Source organism: Lithobates pipiens, unplaced genomic scaffold (assembly GCF_037356315.1).
Source record: "Lithobates pipiens isolate NorthernLeopardFrog02 unplaced genomic scaffold, aLitPip1_a1.2 Scaffold_27, whole genome shotgun sequence".
Taxonomy (NCBI): domain Eukaryota; kingdom Metazoa; phylum Chordata; class Amphibia; order Anura; family Ranidae; genus Lithobates; species Lithobates pipiens.
In genome coordinates, this window is record NW_027507788.1 from 139,183,253 (window position 1) to 139,195,387 (window position 12,135).

Genomic DNA, 12,135 nt, shown 5'->3' on the forward strand with positions numbered 1-12,135 from the left:
TAGTTAATATGTTTCCAATTTGTAGCATATTTGCATGGCAAGTCTCTGGCAAGAGCAAAGTTGCAGTGGTGAGTCTACAGCGAGAGCTCTGCAAGTTTACAGTATGAAAATTTTGCCACAGTGACCCCTGTGGTGGGCTGACTATTGCACAACATAACTGAACCAGAACTTGCAGCAGACTTGCAGGATGTTTGCAAATAAAGTTGATCTGGAGTCATACAATGCTGACTTGCTGCATTTGTGCAACAGACTTGTGAAGCCTGGCAAGTCTAGAAATTGTTTAACAAGTAACTTTCAAACTTGCAGCACAATTACTTGCTATCTGGGGTTCCACCACATGCCAAAGGTGCTCTGTTGGATTGAGATCTTGTGACTGTGGAGGCCATTTGTGTACAGTGAACTCATTGTCATGTTCAAGAAACCAGTTTGAGATGATTTGAGCTTTGTGACATGGTGCATTATCCTGCTGGAAGTAGCCATCAGAAGATGAGTACACTGTAGTCATAAAGGGGTGGACATGGTCAGCAACAATACTCAGGTAGATCATTGCATTTAAATATTGCTCAGTTAGGGAACCAAAATTTGCCAAGAAAATATCTCCCACACCATTACACCACCAGCCTGAACTGTGATACAAGGCAGGATGGATCCATGTTTCCAAATTGTTTACGCCAAACTCTGACCCTACCATCTGAATGTCACAGCTGAAATTGAAGGTTTCCGTTACATCAGAGGGGACGGGGTCACCCATACGTCATTGGGAAAGCCAGGCTTTCCCCTTGCATCAGGGGGCGGGGTCAGGTGACGGGTGGCCCGCCCTCCTCATATAAGAAGTGTCAGGCTGCCCGGATTCCCAAAGTGTCTCCGGTGGAGACAGAGGATGGATGCGCTGCGCTGGAGGGAGAGATCATCCGTCGCTGGATCAGATCAGCCATCGCTGGACCCCGGGGAGATGATCATCCGTCGCTGGATAGCAAGAGTGGATTGCCACTGCTGGAATCTTTTTTTTATTTTTAATAAAGGACTTTTGCAACGGTGTGTGTGTCTTTTTTAACTATTTTTTACACTTTCTTTGTGAAATGGTAGGGGTACTTTTTTACCCCCTTACCATTTCAAACAGGGGGGTGGGATATGGGGGTCCCCTTGTTAAAGGGGGCTTCCAGATTCTGATAAGCCCCCCACCCGCAGACCCCCACAACCACCGCCCAGGGTTATGGGGAGGAGGCCCTTGTCCTCATCAACATGGGGACAAGGTGCTTTGGGGGAGACCCCAAAGCATCCTCCCAATGTTGAGGGCATGTGGCCTGGTATGATTCAGGAGGGGGGCGCTCTCTCGTCCCCCCTCTTTTCCTGCGGCCTGCCAGGTTGCATGCTCGGATAAAGGGTCTGGTATGGATTTTTAGGGGGAACTCCACGCCATTTTTTTTTTTAATTTGGCATGGACTTCCCCTTAAAATCCATACCAGACCCTTCGGTATGGATATTTGGGGGGAACCCCACATCATTTAAAAAAAAATTTGATGCGGGGTTCCCCTTAATATCCATACCAAACCTGAAAGGCCTGGTAATTGAATTTGGTTTATCAATGACTTTCATTTCAATGACTGTTCTCTGTATTACGGGGAGCCGACAATTCATTATAGCCACGAGTGATTTTAAATAACTTTTTTTCCTGCAGAAATGACACTTTGTGCAGGGACAGTTCTAAGCACGGGAAACATGTGCCCCTTCACAGGCATACTATACACACCCACCAGGTACAAAATTTAAAGGAATATTACACTTTTATTGTTTCACTTTAAGCATTATTAAAATCACTGCTCCTGAAAAAATGTCAGTTTCTAAAACTTTTTTTTGCACTGATACATTTCCCCTGGGGCAGGACCCAGGTCCCCAATCACTTTTTATGACAATAACTTGCATATAAGCCTTTAAAATTAGCACTTTAGATTTCTCCCATAGACTTGAACAGGGTGTTCCGTGGCTTTTCGAATTTGCCGCGAACACCCAAAATTGTTCGCTGTTCGGTGAACAGGCAATCGAACTCGAAGCTCATCCCTAGTTGTAACGAGTGGCTATTTGAGTTACTGTTGCCTTTCTATCATCTCAAACCAGTCTGTCCATTCTCATCTGACTTCTGACATCAACAAGGCTTTTTCAAAAATGATATAAAATGATATAAAAGCATGAACACAATATTGAATATTAAAGTCCACACAGTGCTCCAATGAATACAACCGTGATGTCTGACACTCAGATAAAACTTGGTGCTTCTGTTCAGATAATATAATAAACAGCACCGCTTACCAGATTAGGTGTATCTCAGATTCTAGACGTCACCACGCACCAGCTGGTTGGCTTGAGCCGCGGCTGTTTGAAAGTACTGTTTCACTGTTATTTGGATGTCAGTGCCTACGAAGCTTTTTTTTTTTTAAACATTACCTCTTTATTCAACATTTTCTTATTTACCAGTTTTACAATATCCATACACACACCAATTTTAACAATGATTTTCCAAAGTATATATTTTTAAACTTCTAATTTCTTATTTCCATAGATCCCCAGCAGTGACTATATGCCGCAAATAGAATTACCTACACAAAACCATTCATAACATAACAAAAAGGGAGAAAAAAAGCCCCCCTCCCTTACCCTTCCCACTTCCACCCTCTCCTCCCACACTACTCAACACTTCCCATACAGCCCATAGTTTTCCCTATCCACTCTCTCTTCTTACATTCTTTACTATTATATTTGGAATCCAAGAGAATGAGGCCAGACCTGGTGTTATTAACCAGGGACCCCACAGCTTAACCAATATATCCATTGTGCCCCTATTCTGATAAGCCTGTTGCTCCATTAATATTGCCTCATTTACCTGGGAGCGCTATTCCTCAAATACTGGAACACTGGAGTACATCCATTTTCTAGCTATTAACTTACGGGCTATAAATATTAGTCTACCAATTGAAATGGTTATTTCCCTCGGATATAACTCTTCATTAAGATAACCCAGTAAACATATTTTGGGGTCCAGATCTGGCTTTTATAAACCCCATTAATTGTGGACACCACTTCTCGCCAGTATCTGACCAGTTTAGGACATTTCCAAAGCATATGAAGCAAATCTGTCTGGGATTGCTTACATCTTGGGCAATGCAAAGTTTCCCTCCGCCTCCACTTATATCATTTTACTGGAGTCCTATATGTCCTATAAATAATAAACAGTTGTGTTGACCACTTCAGCGATTCAGCACTGCGACGTTTTAACTGACAATTGCGCGGTCGTACGATGTGGCTCTCAAACAAAATTGACGTCCTTTTTTTCCCACAAATAGAGCTTTCTTTTGGTGGTATTTGATCACCCCTACGGTTTTTATTTTTTGCGCTATAAACAAAAATAGAGTGACAATTTTGAAAAAAACGCATTATTTTTAACTTTTTGTTATAATAAATATCCCCCAAAAATATATAAAATAAAAAAAATTTCCCTCAGTTTAGGCCAATACATATTCTTCTACATATTGTTGGTAAAAAAAAATTGCAATAAGCGATTATTGATTGGTTAAAAAGTTATAGCATTTAGAAAATAGGGGATAGTTTTATGGCATTTTTATCAATTTTTTTTACTAGTAATTGCGGCGATCAGCGATTTTTATTGTGACTGCGACATTTTGGTGGACACATCGGACATTTTTGGGACCATTGTCATTTATACAGCAATCACTGCTATATAAATGCAGTGATTCCTGTGTAAATGACACTGGCAGTGAAGGGGTTAACCAGGGGGTGGCAGTGTAGGGGTTAAGTGTTCTAGGGGTTAAGTGTTCCTAGGGGTGTGTTACTAACTGTTGGGGGCTGGGCTTTAATTTAGTGAACACTGATCTCTGCTCCAATCACATGGAGCAGAGATCAGCGTCACTAGTAGCTAGGCAGAACGGGGAAATGCTGTTTACAACGACATTTCCTTGTTCAGCCGCCCTGTGAGACGATCGTGGGTATGCCCGCGGCGATCGAGTCTGCGGGACCCGCGACCGGACTCACGGGGGTCCCGACCAGCACGCGAGCGAGCCACCGGCGGCCCGCTCGTGATGGCGGGCAGCATTAAAGATTGGACGTACCTGTATGCCAATATGCCTGCCCCTGCCATTCTGCCGAGGTACGTCGGCGTGCGCTGGTCGGGAACTGGTTAAGCATTGTGTAGATGATAAAGAGACCATTGGTGCCCTCTTCAGAATATTGCCATTTCTCCTCCAGTAAAACCCCCAGGTCTAGCTCCCAACCCTTTCTGCCTGGGCTATTCAAAATATTTTGATAATTCGCCATAAATTGGCTATACATTTTTTTTTCCTACGAAGCTTTAATACATTTTAAACCAGAGTACTGCACCATGAAGCCTTTTCTTTCTATCCTGTGATATGCCAATGTTGGAGATTACTGGGAGAAAGTTATCACTGCATTTGTGAGGAATATCATATCAACAAAGAGTAAAATCAGTATTGGTCCTGGGCAAATACAATGTGTAATAATAAATATTAAAAGTGCTGCGTGCTAAAAATACATAAATATTTAGAAAGTGAGCACCAGATTTAGTCCATATAGTAAGTCTTTAAATGTAATTCAATGGCACCAGAGGTATTCAGATAGATTCAACTCAGAGGAATAGCAAGTGAAAACGTATTCATATAGCAAGGAAAGATATGGACTCTCAGAACTCTCACCTCCACTTCTTCATAAAAAGGCACATCAAATATAATAAATAGCCTCCGTTCTCTCTTTTACCACCAGGGGGTCTTCAACTGTAAATAACTCCCAAATTATGGACATCCACACTGGGCCACCAGGGGGCCATTCATCCCTGTAGTAACTGTATTCTGGACCAGGTAGTGATCTCCACGAATATATTCCACTCAATGTAAATGCATAAGGACAAGGAAAAGGCTCCAATAGTGTAGTATTTTAGTAAAAACGAACGGTTTTGTTTATTAAAATACGAATCAGACTCTCACATTTGAAAAAAGTTAAACAGCACACAAAGAAAATGGTGTCCTGGCGTCTTCCGCCAGTCTTAAGTCACTTCTGGTATTACGTCATGGCCACTCCCTACGCGTTACGTCAATCACGTGACTTCATCAGGGGATGAATCAGGGGATCCCCTGATGAATCAGGTAACGCGTGATTGACGTAGCGCGTAGGGAGTGGCCGTGACTTAATACTGGAAGTGACGCAAGACTGGCGGAAGACACCAGGACACCATTTTCTTTGTGTGCTGTTTAACTTTTTTCAAATGTGAGAGTCTGATTCGTATTTTAATAAACCGTTTATTTTTACTAAAATACTACACTATTGGAGCCTTTTCCTTCTCCTTATGTATTTACATTGAGTGGCATATATTCGTGGAGGTCACTACCTGGTCCACAATACAGTTACTACAGGGATGAATGGCCCCCTGGTGGCCCAGTGTGGATGTCCATAATTTGGGAGTTATTTACAGTTTTTATTTATTATATTTATTATTACACATTGTATTTGCGCAGGACCAATATTGATTTTATTTTTTACTGTTTGGTATTATGTGAATACTACTAGGTCCAGCTGCAACTATTAGCACTTTAACTGCTATTTGCACGTGCACACTTCTTAGTGACACTTGTTTGGTGTATTTTAATTTACTTATTGTATCATTACTTTACCCATATATACTTTTTCGTGTATGAGGTTCATCACTACATATATATATTGTTTTTTCCTATTCGCAATTTTACACTTATAAGTAGTAGCGCAAAGGCCTCTTTCACTTATATAAAAAGAGCCCGCTTTATAGAGAGAATCCCTGGTAAGCGCCGCTGTTTATCATATTATCTGAATAGAAGCACTAGGTTATATCTAACATCACGTTTTTATTATTTGGAGCACTGTGCGGACTTTAATATTCAATATTGTTTTTATGCTTTTATATCCTTTTGCCACATATCATTGTTTTTGATTACACATTTTTACTTTATTCACAATCCTATGAGCTTATTATGGTTTTTTCTGTAATTTTTTTTTCACCAGTTTGGGGTAGCGCAGATATTTCACCATACACAATAAGGGACTTTCATCCACACAACTCCTACTCACTGGATATTTTCCCTTTTTCCTACCATTCTCTGTAAACCCTAGAAATGATTGTGCATGAAAATCCCAGTAGATCAGCAGTTTTTGAAATACTCAAACCAGTCTATCTGGCACCAACAACCACGCCACGTTCAAAGTCACTTAAATCCCCTTTCTTCCCCATTCTGATGCTCGTTTGAACTAATATGTAGAAGAATACATATCATTAAACATACATACCTAAACTGAGAAAAATGTATTTATTTATTTTTCTAAAAATTGGGATATTTATTATAGCAAAAAGTAAAAAATATTGTGTTTTTTTTTAAATTGTCGCTCTTCTTTTGTTTATAGCGCAAAAAAATTAAAAACGCAGAGGTGATCAAATACCACCAAAAGAAAGCTCTATTTTTGGGGAAAAAAATACAAAAAATGTATTTGGGTACAGTGTTGCATGACTGCGCAATTGTCTTTCAAAATGCGACAGCGCTAAAAACTAAAAATTGGTCTGGGCAGGAAGGGGGTGAAAATGCCTTGTATTGAAGTGGTTAAACCATTGTTTTTTTGTTTTTGTTTTATTAAATGTGAAAAAAAAATGGAGCTTGGTAATGGTGCACCAGATACAGGTCCTTTAATATATATACACATCATACACAGAGGGAGGGGGAGAAGGTGAAGGGGTAATGTATAGGTCATATACAGTAGGAGTGTGGATATGAGGGGCTTATGTGAAGGATAATGAAGGTGAAGAAGTATATACGGGGGGGCAGGGGGTGTATTGTGTGTGGGGGGAGGCAGGGGGTATATTATGTGTGTGGGGGCAGGAGGTATATTATCTGTGTGAGGTGGGGGGTGGATTATATGTGTGTGTGGGAGGGGCAGGGAGTGTATTGTGTGTGGGGGGGCAGGGGGTGTAGTGTGTGTGTGTATGTGGGGGGTGTATTGTGGAGGGGGGCAGGGGGTGTATTGTGTGTGTGTGCGTGTGGGAAACCTCTAATGAGAGAAATACATAGGCTGCCATCGCACTTTGTAAATGTTAGTTTACTGGTTGCCATGGCGGTCCAATGGGACATGCAGTGTCTCTTCTGCAATAAAATGCATGTACTTATCTGCTTGCTGTTTTCTTTGGAGTTGTAAACCGAGTTGTGCATGCAAAGCTGGATGGAGCAGGCAGCATCAGGGGCACTGCCAAATAGGAAGTGCAAAATTGTTGCACAAAGCAGATAATTTATATATTTTTTAAATTTTATTTTGAAAAATACCCTTTAATAGCACCTTAACTTTAATGTGATGGCCTGTAGGGGCTTTTATAATGCTGCCTATTGAAAAAGTAGGGTACTGAAGTTTGTTTTTGTTTTGCAATTCTAATGCTTGACATGTTGTGTATTATATTGTGTGCACCAACACTAAAATTGCATTTTTTAATTTCAAGCCTTCTTCACATGAAGGCATTAAACCAAATAACAACCTAGAGATTTCAAAACCTTTTGCACCTGAAAGGAAGGAGGAGATCTTCAGGCTGATGATGTATGCACAGATGGACAGAGCATGTGATTCCTTCATCCTCAAATCGGGAGGAGCGAGATTTTTTGACCGAAGGCAAGATGAAGTCCAAATTGACCAGGTAAAAACAGGACTAACATTTTATTATGTTACACACACTGGTTAACATACAATGACTGGCATGCATTGACCTACACTAACAGAGGACTTCCAGATGTACATAACCTGACTGGTCCATGATTTAGAGAGATGCACACAGACAGACAACCAAATTAGGAGAGAGTAGATAGCACACACAGATTATAGGATGAGGCCTACTACAAACATACATCCAACATTAGAAAAATTACGATTAACATCCAGTAGGGTCTCTTATTGTAGTTTAGTGTAGGTCCTGCCCTAGAAGAGTCTACCTTGTCATGGTGGGCAGGCTTGGAATCTCTTGGTCAAAAGTGTGTCAGCGAATGGGCGAGAGGATCAATAGATCTTCACTTCTGGTCAATTGATTTTAGCAAAGGACTCTTGGTTTAATCAGAGTATACATTGTTGGAAAAGAAAAAAATGTGTATAGGTCCATAATTATACTTTCATAAACACACAATAAAAATTTGGTATATTTGGTATATTTACATTTGAATTGCTTCCTCTTTTACTCAATCCTTTCATGACCGGGGGTCATTACCACTTGGATGCACAGGCCACGTTTGCAAGGCTGGAAGGGGCTCTATGACTACTTCATCCACTTCCACTGGTGTGCATAGGGATGTTTAATAGGTGTGTATGTATTAACATGTATATGTGCTTCTGTGTCAGAATATATATGTGTAGCAGCCAGCACAACCAAAGACCAGTGGAAAAACAGTAAAATTGAAAACAAAGTGCAGCGCTCATATATATATTGTGATGTTGGGGTGTTTAGCTCAAGTGGTTAGAGGCATTTTTCAGTCCACATCAGGCAGGCGTTTATAGTTAAGGGCCTGGTAGCCCACGTTTATTAAAAGGAAAAACAAAATAGTCCATCCAGGAATCCCACGCAGGGGTCCAATCTTAAATTAAATACACACAATCCAAATGAAAAATGCTAGCCCACCTGGCTACTCTTCAGCAGTAGTGCTGCTAGAAGTACTTGCCCCTCAAACGAGCTGCTTGGATACACACAGTCTTAGGCTCCTTGGACGCACGCAGCTTCAAGCCTTTTAACACACAGCTTTGGACTCCTTGGACGCACACAGCTTCAACCCTTCAACGCACACAGCTTTGGGCTCTTTGGACGCACACAGCTTCAACCCTTCAACGCACACAGCTTTGGGCTCTTTGGACATGCACAGCAGCAAGCTACTCCACTCCACCATCCTCCACCCTTCATTATATGGCCTGTGTGCAGCTGGGCACACACCCTGCTCGTTATCATCAAGACCTGGCCACAGGGTTGGAGATCCCTCTTTCCTCCAATTTCACAGGGGCAGAGCCTCGCTCTGTCACATATCCCCCCCCCCTTTGTTTCGATCCGGAGGGAGGAACACCAGCACCCATCATGATGGTTGGGACACCTCTGTGCTGGCTGTCAGCCATGTAGGCCCAACCTTTTTTCCGGGTGTGCTTCCAGGCACGCCTTACCCTGGATCGCAATGGGGTCCTACAGTTCTGTATCCGCAGCCTACTTCCTCTGTCCTTGGGGTTCCTGAGATCCCATTTATTTTCTGGTGGCCCACCGCCTTTCCTGCTACTTCCTTTCAACTCTGTTTCCAGATTCCGTAGGGAACCTGCTTCAGACAATACACCTGATGAGGAACTACCTTTTCCCTCACTGGTACTGGTTTTCCCCATCACAACAGGTCTCTTGGGTTTACCAACTCCTTTACCCTTGACCACCAACTCCCCAGAGCTTAACATCTGTGTATCACGCTCATTTTCCAAGAAATTATTTATGTTCATATCAAGGCCATTATTTACACCAACCTTCAGTAATATACCACCATTTCTCCAATTACCAATACTGTCAGTTATTTCTTGCTCGGGATTTGTTAGGGCCAGGCCCAAGGACGGACAACACACAGGTGAGCAGCTATCCCCTATGGGATCTTCATAAGGCTTCACTTCACCTGTTGTCCAAATCTCTGTGGGCAATTGTCCTAACAATTGACATTGAACAACGCATGACCTATTTTCACCAGTACTAAGCTTTGCCAGCTCACCCTTTTCCATGTCACAATTTTTTTTCCTCTCCATTCTATATTTGAGAGCGTCTCCGGGTACACAAACTTGTACCTCTCTGTAGGTGATAGACAGAATCTCTGCTTTTGCCATGTCTATATCTGGCCCTTCCTTCTTACGAGGTCTAGCGGGTGACGCAGTATTCACACCATTTACTGAACCCTGCTCAGCCGCACCTCGGACTGCACCAGCAGACATGTCTATCACTGCACCAGGCGGAGAGACCTCTGATGTCTCCAGCAGCCCCTTAGAGCGCCTTCCGTACTGAACCGTATCCGGAAGCACTCTCACAGGGAACGGTGAGATCACTTTCCAGACTATTAAGCACCATACCACCCAGTTCCACTGGTGATTAATGTTACCCAGCACAGCTTGCATTACCTGGCTCCACCCTTTGGTACCATGCAGCATTACCACATCTGACTGTAACAGAGGCACCCAGGTGTACAAGGAATGTGCTTTCATCAGTTCAAGTAGTTCTACTAGCATATCTGTAAATTCTACACACTCCACATCAATATGCAAAACATTTTTGGGGACCTTTCCCTTATCAGAGACATAGAGGGGCTCATTCACTTCAGCGTGAGGGGCCACGACATTTAAGGGGGCCTCCACCTCACTGGAGGTATCGATCACAACCTGATGCTCCTCTGGAACACTGTTAGATGTATGTCTCCCACTCATCCCCTCTAACTCACCAATAAGCCTCTGCAAGTCAAAATTTATTACCGTGTCACCTTGACACTTGACATTTAGCGGCTGGGTTGTGAGCACCACATCTGCCATGCATGCGCCCTAATCTGGTCCTTCCGACAGGAGGGAAACATCCCTTGCAGTGACCAATGCACCCTCAACCATCGGTCGCTCTGCAAACTCCCTGTCTGGCATAGCAGTTGTTGTATTCAGACCCCTGTCACTCAACATAGCCTTGTCTAACATGGCTAGTAATTGTTTGTCCCAATCCATTGTGCTTCCATAATGAGGGCTCAGCAGTACCTCTTCTGCTTTAGGAGGCACCATGGATTCTGCAGCACAATCAGTACCTTTGTCAGTTCTATATAAATTACATTTTGACGACATGCTTTTAGTCTTTGCTAATGCTTCATCAAACAAGGCAGGGTGCAACTCACCATCACCACCTTGCTTCTGGGGCACAAGCACACTCAGCTGTGTACCTTCAGCTTTGGCCAGTGGACTTAACCCTTTACCAACTGGGTTACACATATGGTAAACAGACTGCTCACACAAACTATCATTGCATGGTGTAGACCCAGTCTGTTCCCCCAGAGCAAATTCAGTGCTGTCCTGGAAAATCTCTGGCTCAAAAGCATGGAGAGCCCCTGAGACTTCCATGGACAACCCCCTGGCTCTGCGTCTGGTTACCAAGGGAGACATCGCTCTTTCCTCATTACTTTTGAGCAAATCAGAATAAGTACATTTATCATCGGCAATACCTTTACCATCAGCATTGATAGACATAGCAGTATTTTTAAGCTTTAACAGGCTGTTTTTGGTCAGTACACTCAGCACCCCGTGTACCACTCAGCACACCACCCTTCCTCTCCAAAGGCATTATTTTGGCTATTAGGGCAGCTTCACAGTTGTCCTGGGAAACCACGTGCCTCACCCCTGTGGGCTCTGTAGCACCAGTCACTAGGGAACCTGGCACACAAACTGTATTGGTCACCCCTAGGTTACCACTTCCAGCACTCTGGTGGATTACACCAGGCACACACAGAGTCCAGTCTTTTTGAGTTCTTAACCTTGCTGCAGGTTGAGCTTCAACCTGTGTCTCCCCACTACTCAGGGTAGCACACTGCAGCAAGTCCATTTTTACACCTTCTGCTGATCTTCCAGCCGGATATACTCCCACTTCACTGGAATCAGTCCCACAAACTGCAACAGTCTTACCATAATCTGTAGCAGGTAACTCTGGCTTCATTTGAGTACGTTGTCTCTCCTTTATCACACTTTTACTGGCCAACTCTCCCTGGTGGCCTTGGAACGAAACTGCAGCAGCCACTTCTGACTCCTTAGCACCCCCTGCAAGCACAACAGGTACTTCCTCACTGTTGCCAGAGGTGACTGACAACATGTTTGCACACAAATCTGGGCTTGCGGACAAAGACTTGTGCCCAGTAACTACATCTCCAGGCATGTTCCATAACCTGGGACAAGAAAAAATACCATGCCCCAGTTGACTACATTCCAGGCATGGTACATTTCTGCACATATCTTTAGGGGGACGCCGCTCCACATCTCCACTGTAGCTCCTCCTTCCGGTTAACACCCCATCTCTTGTTGCCAAGGGAGATGGCA